We start from the raw sequence: 19,695 nt of genomic DNA on the forward strand, positions 1-19,695 counted from the left end.
GGTACAGTCTGCTAATCATTCACAACCTACTAGTTCCACAAAGGCCCTTATAAGGACTGGTAAGGTATAGGGTACTACAGTACATAGGGTTGAGTGAGGTACAGTCTGCTATTCCTTAAGGACTGGTATAGGTCCACAATATATAGGGTTGAGGTGCACTACTGCTGACTGCTGCCCTTCTGCTGCAGTAGTCCTTTATCAGTATAGGGACTGAGGTACAGTCTGCTAATCATTCACAACCTACTAGTTCCACAAAGGTCCTTATAAGGATTGGTAAGGTATAGGGTACTACAGTACATAGGGTTAAGTGAGGTACAGTCTGCTATTCCTTAAGGACTGGTATAGGTCCACAATATATAGGGTTGAGGTGCACTACTGCTGACTGCTGCCCTATTCTGCAGCAGTCCTTTATCAGTATAGGGACTGAGAGTTTTGTCACAGGGTCATTTAAAAAATGACAGGCAAAGGAAGAGGCAGGCCCTTCCACAGGGGTGGTAGGGGTAGGGCAGGAGCAACAGGCTTGAGCCAAAGTGGGAAGTTGCAGAAGGTGCGTTCAATTACTTTAAAGGATGCACCAGACTTGGTTGAGTGGCTCACTCAGCCTTACTCTTCTGCACCCTCCTCATCCTCTCGATCTGCACCCTCTTCTTCACTCTCTGCTATGTGCACCCCCAAAGACACTACCACCAACACCACCACCACCACCACATACCTTCCGCTTGAGTCACAGGAATTATTTTCCGATCCATATCAAGACATTTCTGATGCGCAGCCACTCTTGGCATTGGATCAGGAAGAGGAGGTAGCAAGAACCGCCACCCAGCAGTCTGACGACAGTACCCAGGTCAGCCCAAGGAGGAGGTTGGTCCCCGGTGTTGCTGCCTACTCCGAGATTTCTGCTTATAGCGGTGGGGAAGGTGATGTCGATGATGACATGTCTAGTGATGTCACGTGGGTGCCCACAAGAGAGGAAGAGGAGGGGAGTTCAGAGGGAGATGTGGACCAGCAGATAGGGAGGAGAAGCAGGAATAACTTACATTGCACAGGAGGGACAAAGCAGACTGCTAATGTATCAGGAGCGAGTCATCGACCATGTACGGTCACATCTGGCGCTCCCAGGACGCCGTCACATGGCTCCGCAGTGTGGGCTTTTTTTAACGTGTCCGCTGCTGACAATAGCGTTGCCATCTGCAATCTTTGCAGTCAGCGCATTAGTCGCGGTAAGCCCAACACTCACCTAGGGACGACCGCCTTAAGAAGGCACATAAGCAGCCATCACCGAGCCCAGTGGGAGCAACAGAACACACAAAGCCACACTCCAGGCTCTCACCGTCCAGCCTCGTCTTCTACTTCTCCTTCTCCTCTCTCCTCACAATTGTCCTCCACTCCACCTTCCATTACACCAAGCTCACGTTTTTCTGCAAAAAGGCAGGCTTCCGTGGGCCTAATGTTCGAGCGTAAAAAAATGATGACGCCGGATAACCCTCTTGCCCAACAGTTGACGGCTGGCTTGTCAGAACTGATAGCCCACCAACTACTGCCATATAAACTGGTGGACTCGGAGGCCTTTTGAAAATTTGTGGCCATTGGAACACCACAATGGAAGGTCCCAGGAAGGAAGTATTTCTCAGAGAAGGGCATCCCAGAGGTATATGGCCATGTTCAGCGGCAAGTGAATGTATCTCTGGCACACAGTGTCAGTGCCAAGATACATCTGACCACAGACACGTGGTCTAGCAAACACGGGCAGGGAAGGTATATCACTTTTACTGCCCACTGGATAAACCTTCTGACGGCCGTCAAGCATGTAACCCGTGGCACCCGTGTAGATTTGGTTTTACCGCCACGGATTGCATGCAGGCCTGGCTCTTCTTCTTCTCCTCCTCCTCCTCCTACTCCATCCTCCTCCCTCTCCTCCTCGGCTGACTCCTCCTTTTCCGCTGCTAGCGTCTCTTCCGCTGCGCCGCCCAAGCTCCCCAGAACCTATTCGACATGCCAGGTGAGACGTTGCCATGCCGTGCTGCGTCTGTTGTGCCTGGAAGCCAAGAGCCACACTGGCCCGGCACTCCTTTCAGCTTTGCGTTCACAGGCAGATCAGTGGCTAACACCGCTCAATTTGACAGTTGGTAAAGTGGTGTGTGACAACGGTGCCAATCTGCTTAGCGCATTGAAACAGGGTAAAATTACGCATGTGCCATGCATGGCACGCGTCTTAAACTTGCTCGTGCAGCGATTCGTTGTCAAATACCCTGGGGTCCAGGACATCTTGCGGCAGGCAAGGAAAATCTCTGCCCATTTCAGAAGATCTTACACGGCCATGGCTCGCCTTGCTGACATTCAGCGGTGTTAGAGTCCAGATGTGGAGCCCGACTTGTAGGAGGAGACCTCTCTTACAGCGCTGGTTCAGGAGCCGCTGGAATGGGAACAGCGGTCTCGAGAGCACAGTGGGTAGGAGGGCCTGCTGGATAGAGCCGCTGGAGCTGGTAGAAGAGCGGAGATCCCTCTGAAGGCTGAGTGGACTGCGGGTTGCTGGAAGCTGAGAAATGCAGGCAGTAGCTTCAGAGACCGAAGGTTGGAACTGGCAGCAGGCTGGAGAAGAGTCAGACGGTCCGGGTCAGAAGGTAAGCAGACTGATGGTAACGGAAGGCAGAAGAGGTGTCGGTAAGCAGGCAGAGGTCGGCAACGGAATCACAAGCAGAAGAGGTTTCGAGGTCAGGCAGGCCGGGTCGGGATTGGAGAAGGCAGAGAAGTCAAGCAAGCCGGGTCGATAACGGTAGCAGGTAATCAGGTTCAGGATCAGGTATTCAAAGGTAACCGGGTTCAGGATCAGATATTCAGACACACGGAAGCTGAGACGAAACAGCGCCGCACCGGCGCACTTGAGAGTCCTTTAAACGCTCAGTGGCGGGAAGGAGCGCACGCACGCCACGCACGACCACGTGGACGAGCGCGCGTACGAACGCCACTCGCGAACGTGCACACTAACGCGTAAACGAACGCGCACGCGAACGCGCACGCGAACGCGTACGCGAACGCGCAGAAGACACACGCCGACGCCTGTGTGCACGCAGCTGTACCTGTCTATTGCTGGTAAGTTCCTGACATTGCCCCCTCCCAAGGGGCAGCCTCCGGATGCCCAACAGGTTCCTCTTTTCTGGATGGGCAGACAAGTATGCGTGAATTAACCGCCTGGCATGGATATTGCTGTTTGGTTCCCAGGAATTGTTCTCTGGCCCAAATCCCTTCCATTTGATCAGAAATTGGATGCGTCCCTGTCTTCTTCTGCAATCGAGGATGGCCTCCACCTCGTACTCCTCGTTTCCATCCACTAAGATGGGTTCTGGAGGTCTAGTTCCTCTATCAGGAAAGGGATCAGGGGTGGCAGGTCTCAGCAGTGACACATGGAACACAGGATGAATCCTAAGCGACTCAGGCAGGGTTAGCTCGTAGGAAACTTCATTAATTTTCCTCTTAACCGGAAATGGTCCCATAAATTTAGGTGCAAGTTTCCTGGAGGGACAAGCCATTTTAATGTTATTGGTAGAAAGCCATACCTGGTCGCCAGGTTGTAGGATCAGTTCCCCTCTTCTTCTCCGGTCAAAGGCTCTCTTACTGTCTGCCTGGGCCTTGGCCACTGCTTCCTGCAACACCCGGTTATTGTGGCTGAGGAAATCCACTGTCTTCTGGACCGCTGGAACTGAGGTTTCTGGAAGAAAATCAGGCAAAAAGGTTAAATGAAAGCCATAATTGGCGAAAAAAGGGGACTGACCGGTGGCCGAATGACAAGCATTATTGTAGGCAAATTCTGCCAAAGGCAGCAGGGACACCCAATCATTCTGTACGAATGATGTGAAGCACCTAATGTACTGCTCAAGAGTCTGGTTGGTCCTTTCTGTCTGCCCATTAGTTTGGGGATGATAGGCCGAGGACAGTGCCAGCTCAATTTTCAGGATCTCGCACAGGGCCCTCCAGAAGCGTGAGGTGAACTGCACTCCTCTGTCGGAGACTATATTCGCTGGAATCCCGTGTAGCCTCACAATCTCCTTAATGAACACGTGGGCAGTCTCCACGGCAGATGGGGTGCCTTTTAAGGGTGAGAAGTGGGCCATTTTGGATAGCCGGTCTACAACCACAAAAATAGTTGAACATCCCTCAGAACATGGAAGCTCGACAATAAAGTCCATACTAATCATTCTCCAGGGTCTGTCGGGTACAGGTAGGGGTTTCAGCAGTCCCCAAGCCCGGTTCCTGGGTGTCTTGTTCTGGATACAGACGGGGCAAGAGCTGATGTACTTTTCGCAAAAGTCCTTCAAATTGGGCCACCAGAACGTGCGTTGTACCAGATCAAGGGTCTTACGGACCCCAAAGTGGCCTGCCAGTGGGTGGTCATGAAGAAGGGACAGCACCTTAACTCGGACATTCTTGGGGACAAAAATTTGACTTCCCCTCCAGAACAAGCCATCTCTGGACATCCGGGGGGTCTTGAGGAATCAGAGGATGCTTCTCTGATCAGAGAGAGGAGGTCAGGCTGTAAAAGTAAAAAATTCCCGGCAGGTAAAATGGTGTCAGGAACAGATGAGTCCTTAGGATTGTCATACATCCGTGACAGCGCATCCGGTTTCACGTTCTTCGATCCGGGTCGGTACGTGATGTGAAAGGAGAAACGTGAAAAGAACAGGGCCCAGCGGGCTTGTCGGGGTCTCAGTCGCTTGGCAGACCGTAGATATTCTAGGTTCTTGTGGTCTGTGTATATTAGTACCGGGTGAGCAGCGCCCTCCAATAGGTATCTCCACTCCTCCAAGGCGGCCTTAATGGCGAGCAACTCTCGGTCGCCTACGTCGTAATTCTTCTCCGCGGAAGAGAGTTTCCTGGAGAAGAACCCCACGGGATGCATTAGGTCCTTGTTGCCTTGACGTTGGGAGATGACCGCTCCTACGGCCACTTCAGAGGCGTCTACCTCGAGGATGAAGGGTAGAGACGGGTCCGGATGGCTGAGAATTGGGGCGGACGTGAAGAGTTTTTTAAGTCTTTCGAAAGCACTCTGGGCCTCCTGAGTCCAGCAGAAGCGGAAGTTTTGTCTGGTCAGTTGCGTGATGGGCGCAATTATAGCTGAAAAGTCTCTTATGAACTTTCTATAAAAGTTCGCAAAACCGATGAAGCGTTGTACACCCTTCTTATCCAGAGGCGCTGGCCAATCTAGTACAGCAGACACCTTTTGGGGATCCATCCTGATACCCGTTGGAGAGATCACTAGTCCCAGGAATCGGATGCTCTGTAACTCAAATTCGCATTTCTCAGCCTTTGCGTAGAGTCGGTGCTGGCGAAGGCGGTCTAGGACTTTACGGACGTGTTCTCGATGCTGATCAAGAGAGTTGGAAAATATTAAAATGTCGTCCAGGTAGACAATCACGAACACGTCGAGGAAATCCTTAAACACGTCATTGATTAGGTGTTGAAATGTGGCCGGGGCGTTGCAGAGCCCAAAGGGCATCACTAAATATTCATAATGACCGAATCGGGTCCGGAAGGCTGTTTTCCATTCATGCCCGGCCTGGATGCGAACTAGGTTATACGCCCCCCTTAGATCCAACTTGGTGAATATTTTAGCGGATCTCAGTCTCTGAAAGAGTTCGGGTATCAAGGGTAAGGGGTAGCGGTTCTTAACCGTAATCTTGTTTAAGTCTCTATAGTCCACACATGGACGGAGGGACTGATCTTTTTTAGTGACAAAAAAGATTCCAGCTCCTGCTGGGGAAGTTGAAGGACGGATGAACCCCTTCTCTAGGTTCTCGTCCAAGTAGGTCTTCAGTGCCCCCTGCTCCTTTTCTGATAAAGGGAATATGCGTCCGAAAGGAATCTCGGCCCCAGGGAGTAGTTCGATCGGACAATCATAGGGACGATGAGGAGGCAGAGTGTCTGCTCCCTTTTTACTGAACACATCAATAAAGTCATGATAGTGCTTGGGCACAGTCTGCAGTAGGTCTTGATCAGAGTCTACACATAAAAGGGTGGCGGAAGGCTTGGTGGAATCTGTTAGGCAGTGTTTCAAGCAATAGGAAGATGGGAATGTGACTTCTCTGGTAACCCAATTGATGTAGGGGTTGTGGGCCTGGAGCCAGGGTATGCCCAGAATGATTGGGAACATTGGAGAGGAGATGACATCCAACGTCAGGAATTCCTTGTGTTGAGAGGAGATAATGACAGGTAGAGGGAGAGTCTCTTGAGTTACCTTTCCAGAACTGATGCTAGACCCATCGGCCAGAAAAACTGAGAGTTCATGAGCCTTGCCTCGTAACGGGATGCCCTGTCGGCCCGCAAAGGTGGAGTCTATGAAGCAGCGGCATGCCCCGGAGTCAATGATAGCGTTGACTGTCACCGTCCTTCCTTGGAGCTGTAGTGAGAGAGGAACAGCAAGGTGGGTTGAATTGGCAGTCAATGCAGAGAGACTGGTAGAAGCAGAAGGTAGACACTTACTTGTCTTGACAGGGCAATTAGAGACATAGTGACCCGAACCACCGCAGTAGAGGCAGAGATTCTGCTGCCGGCGACGTGCACGCTCTTCTGGAAGCAAAGCGGGGCGCAGTAGTCCTAATTGCATGGGCTCGGAGGTGTCAGGAGCCGTGCAGGGCGGAATAGGGCTGGACGGAGATACATAGCGAGAAGCAGGCATTGGGGCTCTCGCTGTCATCCAGACTGGACGGACTTGCTGAGCGGAGCGCTCTGATCTTCGCTCCCTGAGACGGCGATCAATCTGGATTGCCAAGGAGATTAGGGCCTCCAGGGTTTCTGGTATACCGACTCGAGCCAGTTCGTCCTTAAGTCCTTCAGATAACCCCATGCGAAACTGATGCCTTAAAGCCGCATCATTCCACTCCGTGTCTGCGCTCCAGCGTCGAAAGTCCGAGACATAATCCTCAGCCGGTCTGCGGCCCTGCTGGAGCGCAACCAGAGCAGATTCAGCCGTGGCAGTCTTTTGGGGGTCCTCGTAAAGCTGAGCCATGGCCTCAAAGAAGGATTGCAGAGAGAAGGTTGCGAGTGAATCTCCTTCAAGTAAACGGTGGGCCCAGGTCTGCGGTTCTCCTTGTAGGAGGGAGATTACAAATCCTACCTTCGTGGCTTCCAGGGAGAAAGTCCGTGGTTGTAGGGCAAAATAGAGTTGACAAGCGCTCCGAAAAGCCCGAAATTTGGTTCGATCCCCAGAAAACCTTTCCGGAATGGGTACCCTTGGTTCAGGTGGAAGCATGACAACGGATGGTGAGGCGACGGGCTGTGCCGATAAGGAGGCAGGAGCAGAGGCCATGTGACCAGTATCTGTAAGGTCCTGGACCTGTCCTTCAAGCCTGGCGTAGCTATCTTGAAGCGATTTTACCGCTTGGGTAAGGGCCGACAGGTGCGTGCAGATCTCCTTCATGGGAGAGGTCTCTCCTGCGGGCTCAGTCATGGCTGTTTCGTACTGTTAGAGTCCAGATGTGGAGCCCGACTTGTAGGAGGAGACCTCTCTTACAGCGCTGGTTCAGGAGCCGCTGGAATGGGAACAGCGGTCTCGAGAGCACAGTGGGTAGGAGGGCCTGCTGGATAGAGCCGCTGGAGCTGGTAGAAGAGCGGAGATCCCTCTGAAGGCTGAGTGGACTGCGGGTTGCTGGAAGCTGAGAAATGCAGGCAGTAGCTTCAGAGACCGAAGGTTGGAACTGGCAGCAGGCTGGAGAAGAGTCAGACGGTCCGGGTCAGAAGGTAAGCAGACTGATGGTAACGGAAGGCAGAAGAGGTGTCGGTAAGCAGGCAGAGGTCGGCAACGGAATCACAAGCAGAAGAGGTTTCGAGGTCAGGCAGGCCGGGTCGGGATTGGAGAAGGCAGAGAAGTCAAGCAAGCCGGGTCGATAACGGTAGCAGGTAATCAGGTTCAGGATCAGGTATTCAAAGGTAACCGGGTTCAGGATCAGATATTCAGACACACGGAAGCTGAGACGAAACAGCGCCGCACCGGCGCACTTGAGAGTCCTTTAAACGCTCAGTGGCGGGAAGGAGCGCACGCACGCCACGCACGACCACGTGGACGAGCGCGCGTACGAACGCCACTCGCGAACGTGCACACTAACGCGTAAACGAACGCGCACGCGAACGCGCACGCGAACGCGTACGCGAACGCGCAGAAGACACACGCCGACGCCTGTGTGCACGCAGCTGTACCTGTCTATTGCTGGTAAGTTCCTGACAAGCGGCGACACAATCTGCCGGTCAGACGTCTTATTTGCGATTGCCCGACGCGATGGAACTCAACCTTCTATATGCTTGATAGGCTGCTCCAGCTGAAACGTGCAGTTAACGTCTACTTGTATGAACTCTGCGGCAGAACAGGTTCTGGGGAGCTGGGTTTTTTTTCACCGTGCCAGTGGCTGCTCATGCGCGACGCATGCAGACTCCTGCACCCATTTGAGGAGATCACCAAACTGGTCAGTCGCAGCCATGGTGCCATCAGTGACATGGTACCTTATGCCTTCTTTATGGAGCATGCATTGCGTCGTGTCATTGATCAAGCTGTGGAGGAGCAGGAGCGGGAAGATGAGGAAGTCGCAATGCTGGATGAATTCCCAGGGGGGGCTACTCTATCTGAGACAAGTGAACAACAGGAGTCTGAAGAGGAGTCAGAGGAGGATGGTGCCGGGGCGGATGAGGAGGAGCAAGAAGAGCATGCTTTAAACCTTTCTGGGATCCCTGTTGTTGTGCGTGGATGGGGAGAGGAGAATGAAGAGGACGACATTATCCTGGATGATGAGCAGGAGCCAGGCCACCACACTGCTTCCAGTTTAGTGCAAATGGGGGCCTTCATGCTCCAGTGTTTTAATAGGGACCCCCCTATAAAAAGCATAAGGGTCAAGGACCAGTACTGGGTGGCAACGTACTTAGACCCCCGGTACAAACACAAAATGGCGGAAATGTTACCGCCGTCACAGAGGGCTGTCAGAATGGAGCACTTCCAGGCCTTGCTTCGAGAAATGCTGCATTCTGCTTTTGCGTGCGCTGGCAGAGGAGCAATTCCCACTCCCAGAAAAGGAGTTGCGGGTACCAATCCAACAGCGCCTACAAGAAGAGGCCGGTTTGAAGATGTGTTGGTGACTTCGGATATGAGGTCATTCTTTCAGTCGACCCATCGACAGGTGTCATCCGGATCCAGCAACAGGGAACGCCTAGACCGTCAGGTGTCCGACTACATCGGGTTAACGGCCGATGTGGACGCTCTGAGGAGTGATGAACCCCTGGACTACTGAGTGGGCAGGCTTGACCTTTGGCCAGAGCTTGCCCAATTTGCAATTGAACTGTTGGCTTGCCCCTCGTCCAGTGTCCTGTCCGAGAGGACGTTCAGCGCAGCAGGGGGGATCGTGACCGATAAGCGTACTCGCCTAGCTCGCGACAGCGTTAACTACCTCACATTTCTAAAAATGAATGAGGCATGGATCTCGGAGGAATTCAACACATGTGACCAGTAGACCATGTATATGTCTATAAACGATTTTTTTAATCGAGCACACAGACCTTCTTTCTTCATTTGGCTCACTTCCTTGTCCAAAAAAAGCACACCGTACTATATGCCCGTAGCCTCCTGTTTGAAGAGGTTGAGTGGTGTCATATTTCTACTGGGGCTGCTTATTATGAGGGGCTCCCACCATCCCTGTGCTGTGCTGACATCCTTCTGGGGCTGCTTATTATGAGGGGCTCCAACCATCCCTGTGCTGTGCTGACTTCCTCCTGGGGCTGTACCTCTGCTGTGCATATTATGAGGGGCTCCCCCCATCCCTGTGCTATGATCATTATGAGGGGCTCCCACCATCCCTGTGCTGTGCTGACTTCCTCCTGGGGCTGTACCTCTGCTGTGCATATTATGAGGGGCTCCCACCATCCCTGTGCTATGCTCATTATGAGGGGCTCCCACCATCCCTGTGCTGTGCTGACTTCCTCCTGGGGCTGCTTATTATGAGGGGCTCCCACCATCCCTGTGCTATGCTGACATCCTCCTGGGGCTGCTTATTATGAGGGGCTCCCACCATCCCTGTGCTGTGCTGACTTCCTCCTGGGGCTGTACCTCTGCTGTGCATATTATGAGGGGCTCCCACCATCCCTGTGCTATGCTCATTATGAGGGGCTCCCACCATCCCTGTGCTATGCTCATTATGAGGGGCTCCCACCATTCCTGTGCTATGCTGACATCCTCCTGGGGCTGCTTATTATGAGGGGCTCCCACCATCCCTGCTCTGTGCTGACTTACTCCTGGGGCTGCTTATTATGAGGGGCTCCCACCATCCCTGTGCTATGCTGACATCCTCCTGGGGCTGCTTATTATGAGGGGCTCCAACCATCCCTGTGCTGTACTGACTTCCTCCTGGGGCAGTACCTCTGCTGTGCATATTATGAGGGGCTCCCACCATCCCTGTGCTATGCTCATTATGAGGGGCTCCCACCATCCCTGTGCTGTGCTGACTTCCTCCTGGGGCTGCTTATTATGAGGGGCGCCCACTATCCCTGTGCTGTGCTGACTTCCTCCTGGGGCTGCTTATTATGAGGGGCTCCCACTATCCCTGTGCTGTGCTTACTTCCTCCTGGTTCTGCTTATTATGAGGGGCTCCCACCATCCCTGTGCTGTGCTGACTTCCTCCTGGGGCTGTATCTCTGCTGTGCATATTATGAGGGGCTCCCACCATCCCTGTGCTATGCTCATTATGAGGGGCTTCCACCATCCCTGTGCTATGCTGACTTCCTCCTGGGGCTGCTTACGGTGCAGGTGTCAGTGCTGTATATCACGGTGCTGGTGTCAGTGCTGTATATCACAGTGCTGTTGTGAGTGCTTTATGTCACGCTGCTGATGTCAGTGCTCTCTATCACGGTGCTGGTGTCAGTGCTGTATATCACGGTGCTGGTGTCAGTGCTTTATGTCACGCTGCTGATGTCAGTGCTCTCTATCACAGTGCTGGTGTCAGATCACTCTATCACGGTGCAGGTGTCATTGCTGTATGTCACGCTGCTGATGTCAGTGCTGTATATCACTGTGCTGGTGTCAGTGCTGTATATCACGGTGCTGGTGTCAGTGCTGTATATCACGGTGCTGGTGTCAGTGCTTTATGTCACGCTGCTGATGTCAGTGCTCTCTATCACGGTGCTGGTGTCAGATCACTCTATCACGGTGCAGGTGTCATTGCTGTATGTCACGCTGCTGGTGATCATCTCCTGCACCCTCTTCTTTGCCTACCCTGACCTTCCCTCTCCTCCATTGCCTTCATGCGCTCCACAGTCCTGAATTGTCACAACAATTTCACATATAAAAAAAGAATGCTTGTAGTTGTCGATCCCAGATTCACCTCATACATGTGTTATGTCATTGGCCATGTGGTGGGACTATGTTTGCACAGCTAGTAATTATTTTGTGGCTGCAAATTTGACCTGTAGGTTTGCAAAGTTCGCCTCCCATTGAAGTCAATGGGGCCCGCCGCGAACGTTACGGTTCGCGAACTATCGGCCGCGTTCGTGGTCCGTGTTCGCGAAACGTCCCGTCGGAAGTTCGTCCATCACTAATGAAGAGCACTGTCAAGAACACCAGAAGCAATCTATGTCCCCAGACAATATAAAAATATATAATAAATTATGAAATATATAAAAATATATAAAACATATGATGTCCCAGGATATCTATTCCATCTATTCTCACTAAGTTGATGGAACAGAAGATCAAACACAACAGACCCTCAAGGTGTTGATAAGTGATCGGGCCACTTCCGTTCTTTGGATTTCACACATTTGATGTCTTCGTAAATTCTCTTCTGTAGAAGTAGACAATCAACATGAATTACTATAAAATACAAAGCCCTGAGTCAGATTAATTATGCACACAGCTTAATCAGCCTCCTATTATTTGTACCCTGCAATTTTTACCAATATTAATTATTTTATTGCACAAAAGCTAGCATTATACACTGTATAGTTAAAATGTCTTTTTGTATAATTCTTAGAATGAATTCTTAAATGTTGACCTGTATATATCCATTTTCCTGGCAAGATCAGGGCAGTGTTGTTGCTAAGGCTACGGATACATGAGCATTGTAATCGATTAAAGTGAATAAACTGTATAACAAAAATTTTCTTTTAGTTTTGGATAAGGGAGGAAAGGTTAAATCACTTATCAGAGTTTTTGCAGTCTGTGTCCAGCTGAGGAGATTTACCTTTTTTTCTGTCTTGGTAGAAAGGAAGAGATCATTTCCCAAAAGTGAAAGTAATCCTATTCTTACCCATTTGTCACCAGAACATTTGCTCCCATTGGAAGGTTTCCCCTCGCTAATTGCTCTCAATCCCCCTTACTTTCTGTCTCAGACACCAGAACCAATAGAGGGTGAATCTCTCCAGCAGGGTCACTGACAGCAATTAAAACTTGGCAGAGTGTCTGACCCTTCCCCATTCTACCCAAAACTGAAAAAATTGCCTTTACATACACTATACCTGTGTAAGCAAATAGCTTCCTAATGTGTATTCGAGGAAGCATGTAGTATTACTTAATTATACTCAATTAGTGCAATGTACATTCATCCAAGATTTAACAATACTGCATGCTACTTGTGTAGTTTATGTAGCGCTACCGCCAAAGGAGCCTCTAGTGAGGCTCCTTTGGAAGGAGAGAAATATTTCAACACTCTGTATCCAGCAGCTATAAAGAGACATAAAAGGTATGGAATAAATTACCTTATTAGTTATTAAATACCAAACTCTTCGTCTAACAAATGCAACGATTGCACAATTGACCTTCAACCTGGTGCCATACCCCTCATGGCTAGGTTTACCCTTTGTCGGTCTTCGAGGTTAAGGCCATGCAGGAGTATGTTGCCGATGCACTTTCTCTAGGTTTCATCCGCAAATCCTCGTCTCCTGCTGGCGCTGGTTTCTTCTTTGTGAAGAACAGTGGTGAACTGAGACCATGTATTGATTATAGGGGTCTCAATCTTTTCACGATTAAGAATGCCTATCAGATTCCGTTGATTACAGAATTATTTGACCGCCTCAAGGGAGCAACAGTTTTCACAAAGCTTGATTTAAGAGGGGCATACAATCTCATGAGGATTAAGGAGGGCAACGAGTGGAAAACTGCGTTTAATACCAGAACATGCCATTATAATGATCTCGTAATGCCTTTTGGCCTTTGTAACGCCCTGGCAGTTTTCCAGGAATTTATTAATGATGTCCTCCGAGATTTGTTGCAGTTATGTGTAGTGGTTTATCTCAATGATATCCTCATATTTTCCAAGTCCAGAAGCTTATTCGTAACTTCTCTCTGGTCAAGCCCTTGACTGATATGACCAGAAAGGACGGTAACCCACAGAGTTGGTCTCCGGAGTCCATTAAGGCCTTTGAGAGTCTCAAGGCTGCCTTTGTTTCTGCTCCCGTGTTGGCACATCCTGATCCTACGTTACCTTTTATCCTTGAGGTTGATGCTTCTGAGATTGGTGTTGGCACCCTTCTGTCTCAACGACCTACCTATGAGGACGCTGCATCCTTGTGGATACTTTTCCAAGAAATTGTCACCTGTGCTGTGCAATTACGAGATTGGTGACAGAGAGCTGTTATCTATCATTTTAGCCCTGAAAGAACAGAGACATCTCCTTGAAGGTACCACTGTGCCGGATCTCATTCTTACTGACCACATTCTTGTCTGAGGCTAAATGCCTCTCTCCCAGAAGGGCAGGATGGGCTCTTTTCTTGTCTAGTTTCAATTACGTTGTCTCATTCTTACCTGGTGCTTCTTACCAGTCTCACTTCTCTTTGGGTGACAAAATTCTTGCCACTCAGGTCTATGCTCCTCCTGAGAAACCTTGTCACCACTGCTCTGTCCCAGAGAGTCTCCATACTGCCATGCTCCAAACTTAATATTCTTCCAAAGCTGCTGGCCACCCTGGGAAGAATCAACTATTTTGGGCCATTTCCCAACAATTCTGGTGGCCTAGTCTACGTGCTGATGTAACCGCCTTCGTAGCTGCCTGTTCTGTGTGTGCTCAGAGTAAGACTCCACCAAACCTTCCAGTGGGCCTCCAGAACCCATACTCAATGGAGAGAGGCCCTGGACCCACCTGTCTATGGATTTCATTGCGGAGTTACCCAACTCCCAGGGCAGCACAATTATCCTTATGACGGTTGACCGGTTCTCAAAAATGTCCCATTGTATACCACTTAAGAAGTTGCCCAAATCTAAGGAACTGGCTTACATTTTTGCATTTTTTGCTTACATGGGCTACCCAAGGTGATTGTCTCAGACAGGGGTAGTCAGTTTGTGTCCCGATTCAGGGGAGCCTTTTGTGCACAAACAAAAAAAAATTATTCCAAAAGAGGAAAACCTGTGGTTGGACTTTAAAGCCACAACAAACAGCAAAAATATACAAAAATATTAGCATTTATTGAAATATATATATATATATAATACAGAAAAACAAGGACAGGAAAGAAACAGATAAAAATCCTATATACAAAAAACTGTCTATATATGATACGAGCCCTAATGCGTCTACGCGTTTTATTGTACACTACTTCAGGACACATTTGGGGTTCAGTGATTGCAAGGAAGAGAACAGTACAGACTCCATGCTGACTGCATACACCTGCCTGCGCCTTCCTACCAGGTTGGTGACAGGGTCTGGCTGTCATCTCGCAACCTCCGACTTCTTGTTCCCTCTCTGAAGTTCGCACCTTGGTTTATCAGGCCTTTCCTAATTCTTTGCAGGATTAACTCAGTAGTTTACATATTAGACCTTCCTTCTAATATGCGTATCTCAAATGTATTTCATGTCTCCTTATTAAAGCCTTTGGTCTTCAACCGCTTTAGTACCTGCCTCGCCCTCACCCTGTACAGTTTGAGAACCATGAGTAGTATGAAGTACAGTCTATTGTTGACTCCCATAGGTTCCGTGGGCGCATACAGTACTTGGTGCATGCCCCTGTCCTCCTCCATGATTTCCATAGACGCTTTCCCCCCAAGCCTGGTAGTCCTGCTCGTCAGTCCTGCCTACTTAAGCCATCCAGCCAAGATGATCTCTGCCTTCACCTTGGTCACATCTCTAGAGATGCTCTCCTGTGTTCTTGTTAAAGACTTGCTTTGCTGACATTCCTACTGGCACCAGATCCTGCTTACTGTTCTGCTATGCTCATCTCTGGCTCCCTGACGTTTTGGCTTGTCTGACTATCCGTTCCAGGTCCTGAACTCTGGCTATGTTTTGACTACACTTATTTGGTTTACCTTTTTATTATTATTATTGGTATTAAACAAGTGTGATTTAAATGTACTTCTGTCTCAGTCTGATTCATGGTTTCTGACAGTATGACATGTTTGTTGATGAAACGGCGATGCTCGCCGAAATGCTTGCGAAGTGGCCTTAGACAGTATACCACATGGTCAGTGGAGCTCCACTGACCATGTGGTATACTGTCTAACATGTCCTTGCGGCCTGTTTTATGTAGGGAGAACCATTAGGCCACTTCGCAAGCGTTTCGGCGAGCATCGCCGTTTCATCTCCGGTGGATTAGATAATCACAGTGTTCCTAGGCATTTCCTCAAGTATCATCAAAAATCTACAGATGGTTTAAGGGTCTGGGTCATTGAGACAATGCCAAAGAACCTCCCCTCAGCCGAACGTTTCAGAAAACTCTGTCATAGAGAAATGTTTTGGATTTTTACTTTAAATGTTCTTGCCCCTGGAGGGTTGAACGAGGACTTTGAAACTAGTGCCATTCTCTAGATTCCTCCTTTCCTAATATATTTGTGCAAGATCTTTTTAGTAGTATATAATTTTCTATTAGTATATTATTTTAAATATGGTAAATATTTTTAAATAATTTTAACCTTTTCGGTATATTTATATATTATATATTTTTTTAAATATATTTAGCTAATATATTTATACATATTTTTTGCCCTAGATATTTTTCAAAATAGTTTCTCTTTGCCCCTTTATTCCCTTTCTTCTTTTGCCCCTCCCCTTTTTTTTTTTTTCCCTACTCCCTCCCCTTCAGTCTTATATATTATGCCTAGACCTAAGCATTATTGAAGACTGTGTAAAAATACTGATTCTCATTTTCATTTTATGTTTATTTTTATTTTTAAATGTCGCTTATTGGTTGTTGCTCTGTAAGAAATCATATTTTTTTGTTTGGATAGGGATTTTGTTTCTGTTTCTCCCCCTGTCCTATACCTTTATATTGTGATAACGCTCCATTTACATATCCCCGCCCCTAAGGTCCGCCTAGGTAGTATAAATTAGTCCCATACACACACAGTCATCAGGTTGATAAAGGAACCAATGAGATGTTCCGAAACGTGTCCCTCTTTGATGACTGCTTCCTGTTTTGCTTCCTGTTTGTGGTCCACGCTGGTTGCTGGTTATTGTCTCCTGCCGCTGACGTCACTTCCAGGATCCTCGTGTTTTGAGACTGTGATTGCGGACTGGCCTGTCAGTTCTCTTGGAGCTCCCTGCTGTTTTTCCTGTTGGCATCCCCTGGACCTCCCTGCTACTGGACACACACAGCCTAAAGAACTGGTATATGCCAGTGACCACTGCATTCATGCCGGACCACCTACATGGATATTAATGATATGCTCTGCCAGTCTACATATCTTGTAAGTGTTTTTAACCCTTTTTGGGGAAATTAAACAGCTTTTAATTATACACTTAGAGGTGCCTTTTCTTTGTTTTACAGAGTTGACTATGTCAAGCAAAATACAATTGGAAATGTATCAATGCTCATGTAATCACAACCACTAATTTAAGAATTAACCTTGAAACACGTTAGGTATCACTCTGTTCATGTGTCCAAGAGTGATTCTTAAATTAGTGGCTGTGATTTCATTAACATTGATACACAGTATTTATGTACCCGTTCAATTGTATTTTGCTTGACATAGTCAACTATGTGTCTTTTTATATTTTGTGATATTAAAATGTATACTTTTATCATACTCAATTGTCATAAGCTCAATTGGAGTTTTTGCCCTTCAAAGTCCCACCAGAGGGTCTCTTTTTGTTCTATAAAACTGTAGCACAGACTTTGATAAATGAGAGGCAACATGAATATATCAATTTTACATGCTTAGGATTCATAAGTACACAGGAAAACTGTTGCACAGACTTTGATCAATGAGAGGCAGCATGAATCTATCCATTTTACATAGAGGGGGTGGCTGGAGAGAGGGGGCGGTGCCAGTACGCCCTTAATGGATGCAATGCCACTGATTCCCACCATGAAACATGGTAGTGGCAGCATCATGTTGTAGGAATGCTTTTCTTCAGCAGGGACAGGGAAGCTAGTCAGAGTTGATGGGAAGATGGATAAAGTCAAGTAAAGGGCAATATTAGAAGAAAACCTGTAAGCCCTTGTACACACGGTTGGACATTCCGACCACAAAATCCATCTGATAAATTCTGACGGATTTAGTCCGGAAGTGGGGTTGCATACACAGGGTCGGACAGGGTTGTCAGAATTTCCTGTCGACAAGAACGCGGTGACGTAAACCGCGTACAACGGGACTAGAAAAGGGAAGTTCAGCTCCACGTGCGGCACCCTTTGGGCTCCTTCTGCTGATCTCGTGTTTATCGTGTGTTAGTAGAAGTTTGGTTAGAGAAGATTCGCCCTTTTCGGATTTGTGCTTCAGATCGTTACTGCTCTTCAGTTTGTGCTTGTCGGTGCGTATGTGATTATCAGTGCATGTAGTCAGTTCACATTTGTTGGTAATTGCGGACTGTATCTTGGTATAGTACGCTTTGATTTGCAGTGCTTATTGTCCACTCGTTTCTGGTGTTCAGTTCGTTCTTTCAGGCCTTGCTGTTTATCGGTGCTTTCTGTTGTCCGTTCTGACCAGCCGACTGTTTTAAGCCATGTTTCGTGTACGTACTCATCGTAGAGTTCATGCTCTGCAGGGGCTTGGTGTTGGGCTTTTAGCTTTGACACAAGCCTAGTCGATGAACAGGGCGAGGAAGAGATCGTGGACCAATAATTGGTTGCTCCAGCGTGACCAGTTCTCACACATACCTTTGCTTCGTGAGATCCGGGAGAATAATCCTGATGATTTCAGGAATTATCTCCGGATGACCGTCTGCTGGCTTTGCTGTCCCCTTATATTAGCAGGCAGGATACCTGCATGCGGCAAGCCATCACTCCGGAGCAGAGGCTCATTGCCACATTGCGGTACTTGGCGACAGGGAGAAGTCTTCTGACCTCTAGTTCTCAACAGGCATCTCCCCCCCAGGCTCTGGGAATCATTATTCCAGAGACCTCTTCTGCCATCATACAGGTCCTGCAGAAGGACTATATTCAGGTAATTAAATTATAAGTGCAGAGAGAGAAAATGGGATTTTAGCGGTGCTTACATATACTCAATACAGGATATGTTCACACAATGTAGTAAAAAATTCATTTATTAAAAACACATTTAAAATGTCATGAACAAAAACAATTTTCAACAGAGTACATGGACTAGTTATGATTATGAGGGTCCTAGAAACAGGAAACTGAGGTACTTGCTACACATTGTCCCGACATGTTTCTCTTGTAGCTTCTTCAGGGGATGTCCAAGCCCCTGTCAAGACAACCCCCAAAAAACGGGAAACCAGCCTCTAAATGTTGGAAAATGTGCATAGCCCAAATCCCATACTTGACCGCTCAACGTAGGAGGGCATAGACGGAGGTAGGGCTAATTACAATTTCGAACACTGAATATGGCTGCAGTGACCACTGTACTGCAGCCATATTCAGCGTTCGAAATTGTAATGGTGAACAATAAGTGGGTTTCTCACTGTAACACCAACTCTGCTTGCCTTACATCTGCAGAATTGCTGCAAATAGTTTGTTTTATACAACTTTCGGCGTTAGTCGCTTCAGCGTCTTGAATAGATTTGATTTTATTGCACTTAGCCCTACCACCGTCTATGCCCTCCTGCGTTGAGTGGTCGGGTATGGGATTTGGGCTATGCACATTTTCCAACATTTAGAGGCTGGTTTCCCGTTTTTTGGGGGTTGTCTTGGCAGGTGCACTGCAAAACTGCACCTGAAACTGCACTTGGAGTGCAAAGTGGACTTGCCTTTAGTAAATAACACCCATTGTCACAGAAAACAACAACTTTACTACAAATACTGCTTTTGCGCATTGAAAAAGGAAGCCACACAATGGGTTTTACAACAAACCAACATATTTGGTGTATATAAAACATTATTTTTGGTAACATTTATCTAACTTGGCTTTTTGTGTAAACAGGCATATATCAAAGCATAACATACAGAACACAGGAACTTACAAAGTTCAACTTTGAAAAGTGAAGACAATATCAGACATGAGTATGTACAAACTGTGCTGATATTGCCTTCATCAGATGGGGTGTCACCCCTGGAAAAGCCAAATTTGGAAGATGCACACAAATTGTGAATCAAAAGGTGGCTATTTTCCTCCTGATCCCATGCCTAATGTCAACATGTGTTATCTCCCATCATGGAGTATCAATGTACATGTTTTGGGGGTGCAACCCCTTCATCTCAACCACTTTAGTAGCAAAGGGGTTGCACCCACAAAACACGTACATTGATCCCCCATGATGGGAGATAGTACACGTTGACATACTGTGTGCGTCTTCCAAATTTGGCTTTTCGAAAAAGATAAAAGTGTTTTAGAAAAATTAAAATGTATGC

Source organism: Lithobates pipiens, unplaced genomic scaffold (assembly GCF_037356315.1).
Source record: "Lithobates pipiens isolate NorthernLeopardFrog02 unplaced genomic scaffold, aLitPip1_a1.2 Scaffold_30, whole genome shotgun sequence".
Taxonomy (NCBI): Eukaryota; Metazoa; Chordata; class Amphibia; order Anura; family Ranidae; genus Lithobates; species Lithobates pipiens.